We start from the raw sequence: 11,912 nt of genomic DNA, 5'->3' as shown, positions 1-11,912 counted from the left end.
ATGCAAAGGAAGAACTTCAATTTTTTCTCTGTGAATTATAATTTTTCGTAAAAATTGGAGCATACTTCATGAAACCAGCGTACTTTTATCACTGGAGAAGCTTATTGGCAAGTACTTTTCGTAATACATATGAAAAAATGAGTATCAAATTGGTAGCTTCTCATTTTGAAAGAAAAAAAGGCAGGATTAGTTTCCTAAGCTGCCATGAATGTACCAACTGGAGATAATGAGTTGCTGCTTAAGTTCGTGAGCAAGAATGGCTACCACAGTCAAAACAATACTCCATATTAACAATTTTTTTACGTTTTCAGAAGAGTGCGGTGGTAATACTACCTTTGTTATCCTTTTGTGCAAAGGGTGTTTAATTTTGTTATGTAACTAGACCACATAACGTTATGTAAGTGGAATTCAAACAAGTAAACATATCAATAAAACGAAGTCAAGAAACAGGTCAAATCAAATAACCTGAGGCAAGATGTGATACATTATACAACACAAGAGCATTATGGCTTCAACATCCGTTCCTGACAATATGTGATTTTACCAATCCATATTCCTTCTGAACAGAGTGAATTTGTGTTTGTCGAAACCACGGTAAAAGGCTAATAAACCTTTAACTCTGTAACTGGTTGGCTATTATTTTCCAGTCACATCACGTTTTTACGTACGCCGTTGCTGAACGCATCCATTTTTAAAATTTGAAGATGTGATTTATACACTGGTACTCAACCTATAAATAGGTTTCCACTTATTAATAATAATGGGGCACACGTAATGATCGTACATTTGCAGGCAGTATTTCTGAAATGAATAAATCCTGCTTAGCCACAGTTTCCTGCTTGGAAGTAATTAGGTATTGAAAACAACAACCTGTCACATTATTTTGAAGTATCATTAAGCTACGGTAGCAAATGTATGAGATGTGAGCTTTGTGCTGCGAGAGGCTCACCTCACTCAAACTGTACACGACGTCGACAGTCGATAGACATCTACGACGGTCGAAACAGGGCATGTACATGTCATGGTGACGTCACGAAGTGTCACCGTGGTGGATCTAGCTTCTCCCTTTCTGCTGCCTCTGCATGGCGGCGGGCAATGCTGTGGGTGGTGGCTGAGCAGCTACCGGTGGCCAGGGATAGATAGTTCGCCCACTGGCTGTCATGGGTGAAATCGGACCTCACAGGCAGGGGAACGGCAGCGTCGAGCTGGCTGCACCTAACTGTGTGCCTCGGACCATATAGCGGCGGCACAGCAGGGGCCTGCCAGGAACAAATGACACTAGTTGGGAAGTTACTATTCAAATCCACGTCTGACCATTCTGATTTACGTTTCCCGCAGTTTCCATAAATCGCCCTAGGCAAGTGCCGGGATAGTTCCTTTGAAATGACACAGCCAGTTTCCTTTCTTACCCTAAAAATCCCAGCGAGGTGGCGCAGTGGTTAGCACACTGGACTTGCATTCAGGAGGACGACGGTTCAAACCTGGGTCCGGCCATCCTGATTTAGCTTTCCCGTGATTTCCCTAAATCGCTTCAGGCCGACTTCCTTCTCCATCCTTCCCTAATCCGATGGGACCGATGACCGCGCTGTTTGGTCCCTTCTTCCAATTCAACCAACCAATCTGAAAAAGAATCTGAACTTGTGCTCGGTCCCTAATGACGTCCCGTCGACTCGACGTTAAATCCTAATCTTCCTTCCTTTCCTTTTTTCCGTTGCGTATGAAACCGTGTTTCTGGTGCACGTCAAAACGTCTTTAATAGGGTCAATGTTCTATGTGTATTTATTACTCGGAAGGAAGCCGATGTATTAGTATTTGGCATGCATTTTTAAATTTCTAAATTGTACTTATTTCTTGGCTTAAACAGGTGTAATTTTATTACGGTATTTATTCTAATATTACCTTTTTGAATTTTAAATTATTTATTGTAATGGTCTTTGCATCTTACTTGATCGTGAGGGTATAAGCCTGTTACTCAATATTTCTGTTATCCTGCTGTTTGGTACTGGATTTTAACACTGTTGAGATTGGTTGTAATAATAATAACTGTTACTAGAAGACTTGCTATAGGGAGGAATGCCCCTCTCTGTACGCACCAGCATGCTTCTTATGCCATCACTACTTCGTCTGTCATGCATATCTTTGCTTTCATGGTAACAGAATTTTCATTTTAAGTTTATAGATAATCTTATAATTTTATTCGTTAATACCTTTTTCTTTCTTTGATTTTCTTTCGGTCTACCTTCTGTGCTCATTACACTGTCAATTCCATTCAACAGCCCTAGTAATCCTTCTTCACCTTCACTATGGATAGCAATGTCACCCGTGAATCTTGCTGCTGACAGCGTTTCAGCCTGAATTTTGATCCTACTCTTGAACATTTCTTGTTTTTCACCATTCTTTCTTAGATATACTGGTTGGTGAGAGAATGTTCCTGCCCTCTTTAGAGAACTTACCTCTTGGTATTTCATTCTTATTTTTCTCTCTTGAATCTCGTACACACGGTACATTACTTATCTTTCCCTAAAGCTCTCACCTATTTTTCTGAGATCTTCAAACATCTTGCGTCTGTTTACGTTGTCGAACGCGTTTTCTTTGTCGACAAATCCAATGAAGTAGTCTTAAGTTTTGTTTTAACTCGTGGGTCTTAAGCCTTGCCTACACTAGCAAATGAAGCGTAAGCCCCACTTCTCCAGTGCCTTTACCTTTCTGAAAATCCAACGGATTGTCATCTGATAGATCCTCAATCCTATTTTCGATTTTTTTCTCCATTAGTATTATGAGTAACTTGGATGCATGACGTGCCAATCTCACATTTATCTGCCCTTCCTGTCTTCGGGATTGAGTAGATACTATTCCTCCGAAAGTCCGATGGTATTACTCCAGTCTCATACGCTCCACGCACTACCTTGCATAGCTGTTTGCCACTTCATTAGTTTTAGAAATTCAGTAGGAATTCTGTCATTTCTGGAGACAGTTCCTCCTCTTTATAGAACTCCTCAGTTTACCTTTTCCACCTACCCGCTTTTTCCTCTGCGGGTGACAATGGAGTTCCTTTCTTGCTTTTAATGTTGACGCCCTTCCTTCACCGAAAGATCATCATGACTGTTTGGTTAGAGGTGACATGATCTTTGGACACACACAGTATACCTTTACAACCAAAGAAGACGAACAAAACAAAGTTGGAGCTATTAATGGGTAAGCAAGTCGTCTGTTGCCTTTATAACTACAGCGCCAGATTTTCAGTTTTCATTTTATTTCTGGTGTTTTATTAACCATACTAAGTTCAGAAATATACCTCACTTGGAATAATCTCCGGCTGAAACGGACGAGCAAGTGGCTGACATAATTGTCCCTCTCGTGTTGTGTGCACAACTTTAGGATTCAAGCGGCTAAAGTGCGGTTTGCTGCACGCCTCGTTGCGGACGCAATGTAAACAGCACCCGCTTTGAAGTAGATTCTGAGTAGGCTAACATTAAAGCAGGAAATGTGTTTGGAAAGCAGCTTTAAATTTTGCCTACGCTTTGGAAGCCACAAGATCGAAAGTAGTGGACGCGGGCAATTACCTTCACTGTAGAATAAATCTGAGAGAATAAACTTATTAGTTCTGGACACTTAACACTGCCACTTTCCAATGTTATTATTCCTTTTATTATGCCATTAGTCAGATTTCGAAGTTGTGAAAGCTCGCCATAGGATGGTAGGTATTTACTGCAACTGCAAGAGGTTACTGAAAAGTAATGTCTCCGAAGTTTTTATGCGAAAACTCTGCAGGTTTTTAAATAAAATGAACTTCATTAACATTCTCCCTATTTATTTTTCATCTCTACATATTTATATGATGATGGTATACCACTGGCAACGGCCTTGCCGCAGTGGATACACCGGTTCCCGTGAGATCACCGAAGTTAAGCGCTGTTGGGCGTGGCCGGCTCTTGGATGGGTGACCATCCAGCCGCCATGCGCTGTTGCCATTTTTCGGGGTGCACTCAGCCTCGTGATGCCAATTGAGGAGCTACTCGACCGATTAGTGGCGGCTTCGGTCAAGAAAACCATCTTTAACGACCGGGAGAGCGGTGTGCTGACCCCACGCCCCTCCTATCCGCATCCTCCTCGGAGGATGACACGGCGGTCGGATGGTCCCGGTAGGCCATTCGTGGCCTGACGACGGAGTTAGTTTTTAGTTTAGTTTTGATGGTATACCACTGGTGATCTTGCAGCTCTCGAAGAATGAAATTATAATGAAATAGAGACCATTAGCTGTTTACAGGCAATGATAAATATCATCGGGAACAGTTGAAAATGTGTGCCCCGACAGGACTCGAACCCGGGAACAGATATCATCATCATATATAAATAAGGCTTACCGACCAAGGATCTTCTTCAGTGCGGATGCACTCACGTTGCTCAAACTCTTACGGGAATCGGTAGATTGACTGCCGCGAGTAATGAATGCAGTGGGCAGGGGCACTACAAATGCAGTGTGTGGACAGTAAGTTGGAAGTGTGGGTCTCTCGGGGAGATAAGTCTGCAGTCGCACTATCGTCTGTGTCCTCGGTGGCTCAGTCGGATAGAGCGTCTGTCATCTAAGAATCCCGGGTTCGAGTCCTGATCGGGGCACATATTTTCAACTGGCCCCGTTGATATTTATCAACGTCTGTAAGCAGCTAATGGTCTGGATTTCATTGTAATCTCAGTTTGCAATTTGCGTCAGCAAAGCAAAAAGTCGACCGAGTATTGTACCTCAACCGATATTGAGAACAGAATAAAAAATTCGGAGACATTACTTTTCAGCAATCCCTCGTATTTTTTGTATACCATGTGCTACTTATTACTGGGATAGTGGTGCTGTTTAAATTATCTGTATCTGGAAGGATTCGACGAAAATAGTCACTTCAATATGAACATGACACTTTAAAAGAATACATTATATACCTGCGAGGACACACAGCAGTGAGATGTAAGTAAACATTTGGTTTCAGCGTTAAGAGAATTCTTTGGTCTGTCGGTTTTGTTTGCCGAGAGATTTTACATTTAGCTGCACCAATGTCATCGTCCCTGAAAAAAGATAAAGAAATTATATACTGTGTCTTGACTCTTAAGTCAGCGCCCTTCTAGAGTGTACCTACAGTTGTTCCAAGTCCTATAATAAAAAGAAGTTTTGAATAACAGATAGAAGGCACGAATTTTCTGTAAACACCTACGGGCAGTTCAAATGGTTCAAATGGCTCTGAGCACTATGGGACTCAACTGCTGAGGTCATCAGTCCCCTAGAACTTAGAACTAGTTAAACCTAACTAACCTAAGGACATCACAAACATCCATGCCCGAGGCAGGATTCGAACCTGCGACCGTAGCGGTCTTGCTGTTCCAGACTGCAGCGCCTTTAACCGCACGGCCACTTCGGCCGGCGACCTACGGGCAGTATGTTCTGCTCTACCTCAGGCAAAAACTTGTGAGTATTGGAGTATTGGAGAAATCTTGACGTAGTATCTTATTTCTGCTTTATTTCCAAGCAGCTTTGTTGCCTATACTTCGCTTGAGTTCGTGTTGTCGCAGCAACCTCCGTTATTCTTGACCTTGTCGGACCACATTCATGTGTGTAGAGTCATCAGTCTCCAGGCAGAAGGCGAAAGACACTCTGGTTGCACGGCTGTCCCCTAATGTGTTACGGGTTTGAGGTTTTTCTCTTTATTGAAAGTACTTCTGAATCAGCATGGAAAGCCTCGTCTTTTGGGAATGAGGCTGATCATCCTGAAAGATCCGGACAAAAGCAGAGAGAGGATTTGTTATACATTGGAAGCTCCAACATTAGGCGTGTGGTGGAGCCCCTTGGATAAATGCTTGTAGGTCAGGAAGGAATGTCAGTGTCCACTCTGTATGCTTTCTGTGATTCACGTCCGAGATACATGGGATGCTATGCCGGCGGCGATGGAGCACACACGGCAAACACTACTGCAATTCGCGACTCATTCCGGCACCAATGATGCCTGATGTCTAGGTTCTGAGTCCATACTCAGTTTCTCAGGTGGTTAGTAACATTGGTGACTCCTCGTGCTGGCTGAAAACGTTAACGTTTGTTATCATAATTCCCAAAGCCGAAAGCAGTCCTTTACTTTGGAGGCGAGTGGGTCAGACGATTTTGTGACGCTCTATGGTGCAGATTTCTCGGCCTGTGCTGTCGGTTGGAGAATTCTAGGGCCTGCAGTTGAAATGTGCTCTATATTCAGGAAGCGGCAACTAGTGTACCAGATGTAAGGCGACAAACAGAAGGTGCGCTCCCCTACGTGACCAAGTGAGGGAGATGTGGAACTGGAGGGAACAGGGATCCAATATGGTGCCAGGAAATGGCATTCAAGATGTGTGAATTCCTGAAGGACCAAACTGCTGAGGTCATCGGTCCCTAAACTTAGAACTACTTAAACCTAACTAACCTAAGGACATCAAATACATCCATGCCCGAGGCAGGATTCGAACCTGCGACCGTTGCAGCAGCGGGATCCGAGACTGAAGCGCCTAGAACCGCTCGGCCACAGCGGCCGGCCCCCGCGGGAGGGGCCGCGAAATTCGTGACAAGGCGCCTCAAACCGCGCGGCCACTCCGCGTGGCGGAGTTGTATTCCTCTATGTTTTTCTGCTATAGCGACCACTAGGTTCTCAAACTCACCGATCTACGGGAGAGTTTTTAACGGTAGTTTTTAAGCATGGGAAGCTAACCCGCTGGTAAATTCCCAAGGTCGTGAATATCTAAGTCATATGCACAGCGAGCAATCTAACTTAATGACTAGAAACAAAAGTATGCTAAATATAGATGGATAAGAAAGGGCGGCGCACCTTCCGTGTATAAAATTTAAATAAGTGATTACTATAAGGGAATGAGGCCTGGATGTTGAGGGGGATGAGCTGAGCAGTCAGAGGAGGAAAGAATGACAGCCTGCCAGAAAATTCTGAGAGGAGATTGAGACAGGCATGACGTGCTTGATGAGAAGCAGTACTTACGCTGGGACAGGTTACATGACAGTTCGGCGGCACCCGTGGGAACATAGTTGGACTTAACTGTATCCATATACAGATTTGACACGATTTAGATTATTTCTAGAATAGTTCTGCCTGTTTAATATTCAGTTACAATCGCTCAAAGCTGCGCTCTTGCTATAACAAACGTAATTAATGGAAGTATTTTACAACTTCCTTTTAATATTGCCTGGGTGGCAAGTCCTAGTGACGACCCGTTTGTGCAATAAGTAATCGTTTGTACTATTCCAGCGTCATTCGTTGTCTCCTAACAGGGCCAAAGAAACTCACACTCTGGACGATGTGCGGCAGTATGGGAGGAAGTAGCCAGTAACCGCACCCAGAATACATGTGATTTTCTTTAGATTAGATAAATCTCGATAAATGATGTTCTGATTTCAGAGGGGAGAGAAAATCAGTCTCATTACTTACATAGATTAACTTTCGTGCAAATATTGATTCACTGTAGGATAGTCCATGGAAAGGCACCAGAAGTAGTCTCTCTCAGAGTCTGTAATATTCCGCTCACTTTACTATACACAGAACTCAGGTTGAAACCAGAAGTTAATAGCAATGAAATTTTGAATTCTGATTGGACCGTACATCACAATGATAAGTTGTACTCCGGTACTGGAGGCGTTTTTACAGCTGTAAATAATGAACTAATAACTACTGAGTTTAGTACAGATTCCGAATGAGAAGTAATTCGGGTGAGGTTAAGAGTTAGAGGTGGATCAGTTACGGTAATCGGATACTTAAACTGACCCCCTATCTAAGGACCAGTAGTGACTGTGCAGTGAGTGGGAATATAAATATTGTGAAGATTACAATAATTAATCGTTTTCATCATTACCACAATATTAGCCTCTGCTTCACCTGGTATATGACATGTACTTCCTGTTCTAGTGTATGCCAAAGTAAAACAGATAGCGTGTGACTCGGATGCTCCCACTTTACATACAAAGAATCTTTAGGCGTTTGTTTGTAACCCTGTGGAAAGCTTTCCTCAAAACGCGAATCACGGACAATGTGGACGTTCCGGGGAGAGCACTGTTTCTCAATGGAGAGATCTGACTGTGAAAGGCTGGTGACTGACGTATGGGGCTCGTTACCAGTCGGCTTTCTGAGCTAGGGAAACACATTAATTCGCTAAATCTGCACCCCCACGGAAAGCATAACATAGGGGCTAAACCTTTCTGCAGGTGTGCAGCCAACCTGAAGCCACATGAAGACACTTCGGGGTGGGGGGGGGGGGGGGGGAGTAAGTAAAGTTGACACGCTTTGAGCCGTCATTCTGCGGGACTAGATCGTGCGAATGCTTGGTGAACGCGTGTACGTCAAAGTCCGTCCGCGACAAAAGGTAGGTGGTTTCCTGGAACGAGGATCCAAGATGAGGATGTCTACCCAGGAAGAATCGCTACCGACTGGCCGAGATATATCGCCAGCGAACGATAATATGTTACCACAAAGATTCAGAGCTCTAGAAGCGAAAGTGTGTGGAGAAATGGATCAAAATCTTCGATTGATCGAGTGGAGAGACCTTTGTCGATACGATGACATTCGGTGTATTTTTTCGGCGGAGACGGTGATCACTAGAGACTTCTACATGATTCTTTCTGGAGACTTCGTGTTGAGACATTGATCTTAAGACTTGGTAGTTTGGACTTGAGGCCTTTGTGCTGATCTGCGTCTGTGAAAGCCCTAGCCTAGTCCATGTTGCTCTGATTCCCACTGAAGTCTTTGTTGGATTTCGTCCCAGTCCGTTGCTTATTCTGGCCAACGTTCGACTTCATTTTCTTTTCTGAAGATAGTCTTCTGTCTCTCAACAGTCACTCTTTTGTAATCTGACTCCAGTACAGATCAGAGTTTTGAGTCTAACGCGACTGATTCATTCTCACGAGCACCGTCATTCGGTTAAAATTTCATTCCTTGAGTATCAACATTGTGATCTGTCCGCATAACGTATTGACAAGGTTTAGACATTCGCATCACTTATAAATGATATTTGATTAGCACGACTTGTTTTGGAGATTATTCCGCCATCGGGTGCCACACACCGTGTGTAGCACCTGATGAAGGAGCAATAAGCTCCAGAACTAGTCTTGTTAATCAAAAATCATTTGTGGCTCAAGAGCCGGCCTTTGTGGCCGAGCGGTTCTAAGCGCTTCAGTCCGGAATCGCGCTGCAGCAACGGTCGCAGGCTTGAATCCTGTCTCGGGCATGGATGTGTGTGCTGTCCTTAGGTTAGTTAGGTTTAAGTAGTTCTAGGTCCAGGGGACTGGCGACCTCATATGTTAAGTCCCATAGTGCTCAGAGCCATTTGAACCATTTTGTAGCTCAAGCGAATTACTCTGTCTTGTGAATATAATCCTCAGTTGTGGTTATGACGTTTGATTTGATTGATTATAATCAAGACTGGTGCCCAGTATCCCTATACCTTTGCTAAAAATTCCCATTCACCGCGTTTTAGCGTCCAATGCGGGCTCGAGATCACCGAAGTTACCACATTTTTGGAGGCCACCATGGGGCTTCTACCTTTAGGGCACGGCAAATTGTTAACTCATTGTTGTGTAGTAACATTGTAGTATAGTATGGCTGGTTCAAATGGCTCTGTGCACTATGGGACTTAACATCTGAGGTCATCAGTCGCCTAGAACTTAGAACTACTCAAACCTAACTAACCTAAGGACATCACACACATCCATGTCCGAGGCAAGATTCGAACCTGCGAGCGTAGCGGTTGCGCGGTTCCAGACTGAAGCGCCCAGGACCGCTCGGCCACACCGGCCGGCGTCGTATAGTACGGTTCAAAATGGCTCTGAGCACTATGCGACTTAACTTCTGAGGTCATCAGTCGCCTAGAACTTAGAATTAATTAAACCTAACTAACCTAAAGACATCACACTCATCCATGCCAGAGGCAGGATTCGAACCCGCGACCGTAGCGGTCGCTCGGCTCCAGACTGTAGCGCCTAGAACAGTTCGGCCACAACGGCCGGCGTAGTGTAGTATGGCATGATAAGTATTTCCGTTAGCACCATTAACCGTACGGATAGTTTTGTGTGTGTGTTTGTGTGTGTGTGTGTGTGTGTGTGTGTGCATGAGTGTTTAAGTGACGTATAGTGAATGAGCTATGTGTGGTAGACGCAGCTAGTGAGTATCTGCTTGCTGAATTTATATCAGTAGCCACAGTATGAATTTCGTTTCTCCAGCCTACGTCTTCATCAGACTCTGCAACCCACCTAACGGTTATTGACAGAGGGTACTTTTGGTACCCTGTTCCATTCGTGGATGGCGCATCGGAAGAATGATTATCGGTAAGCCTCTGTATTGGCTCTAATTTCTCGAATTTTCTCTTTGTGGTCATTACGTGAGATGTATTTGGGAGGAAATAATATGTTGTCCGACTGTTCCTGGAAACTGATGTCTCGAAATTTTAATAGTACATTTCTCCGTGGTGCACAAAGCCCCTCATTAACGACGCTAGCGGAATTGGTTGAGCAGGCGCCGACTAAACCATCCTGTGACGAATCGCGCAGCTCACTGTTAGATCTTCTCTTTCTCTTCAATTAGTTCTATCTGCTAAGGATTCTATGTGGATGGACACTAATCAAAACTCGGTTGAACAACAGCGTTATAAGCTTCTTCCTTGGTGAATGAGTTACATTTCCTAAGATCCTTACAATGTATCTGAATCTGGCATCTGCTTTTCCTACTGTTTGTTTTATGCTGTTATTCAAATTAAAGTCGTTCTGGATATTTACTGACGAATATTTTGCGACAGATACTGTTTCCAGCCGTTTTTAATCAATTGTGTAACTGTACAGTAGTGGCTTTTTTCGTATGTGTGCGTTTATTTACGTTCAGGGTCAGATGGCAGACAGAGCGAGGTGGCGCAGAGATTAGCACACTGGACTCGCATTCGGGAGGACGACGGTTCAAACCCGCGTCCGGTCCTACTGATATAGGTTTCCCGTGATTTCCCTAAATCTCTTTAAGCAAATGCCGGGATGCTTTCTTTGAAAGGGCACGGCCGATTTCCCTCCCCATTCCTCCCTAATATAAGCTTGTGCTCCGTCTCTAATGACCTGGTTGTCTACCAGACGGTGAACAGTAATCTCCTCCTCCTTCCGCAGGTGGTTGAGCCTGCAACAGCCATCAGTCCTCTGCACGTTATTCTGAAAATCAGTGCTATGGTCTGGCGTTGCTACTTTCTTACAGACAACCACAGCATGTGAGAGTAGTCTTATGGAGCCTCTGACGTTTCCTACTGGATGTAAGTAGGCTGTTTAGGTTTTTATATTGGTAACGCCACGTAGCGCTCTGTATGAAAATCACTGGCTGTGCTGTGTGCAGTCTGTGGCTGGTTGGCAGTGTTGAGATACTCTCTATTGTAGTGGGCAGTTGGCTGTTAACAGCGCGTAGCGTTGCGCAGTTGGAGGTGAGCCGCCAGCAGTGGTGGATGTGGGGAGAGAGACGGCGGAATTTTGAGAGCGGACGATATGGACGCGTGTCCATCAGAAAGAGTAAATTTGTAATATTGGATATCATGGACTGTTATATATATATATATATATATAAAATGACTTTTGAACACTATTAAGGTAAATACATTGTTGGTTCTCTATCAAAATCTTTCATTTGCTAACAATGCCTATCAGTAGTTAGTGGCTTCAGTAGTTAGAATTTAGCTGGCAGTATTGGCGCTCGCTGTATTGCAGTAGTTTGAGTAACGAACATTTTTGTGAGGTAAGAATTCATGAAAGGTATAGGTTATTGTTAGTCAGGGCCGTTTTTTTGTAAGGATTTTTGAAAGTCAGATTGCGTTGCGCTAAAAATATTGTGTGTCAGTTTAATCACAGTCATGTATAATTTTTCTAAGGGGACGTTTCATATGGCGAC

Source organism: Schistocerca americana, chromosome 1 (genome assembly GCF_021461395.2).
Source record: "Schistocerca americana isolate TAMUIC-IGC-003095 chromosome 1, iqSchAmer2.1, whole genome shotgun sequence".
In the NCBI taxonomy this organism is placed as follows: Eukaryota; Metazoa; Arthropoda; class Insecta; order Orthoptera; family Acrididae; genus Schistocerca; species Schistocerca americana.
The sequence above is the reverse complement of the archived record's forward strand: the minus strand, read 5'-3'. Positions refer to the sequence as shown.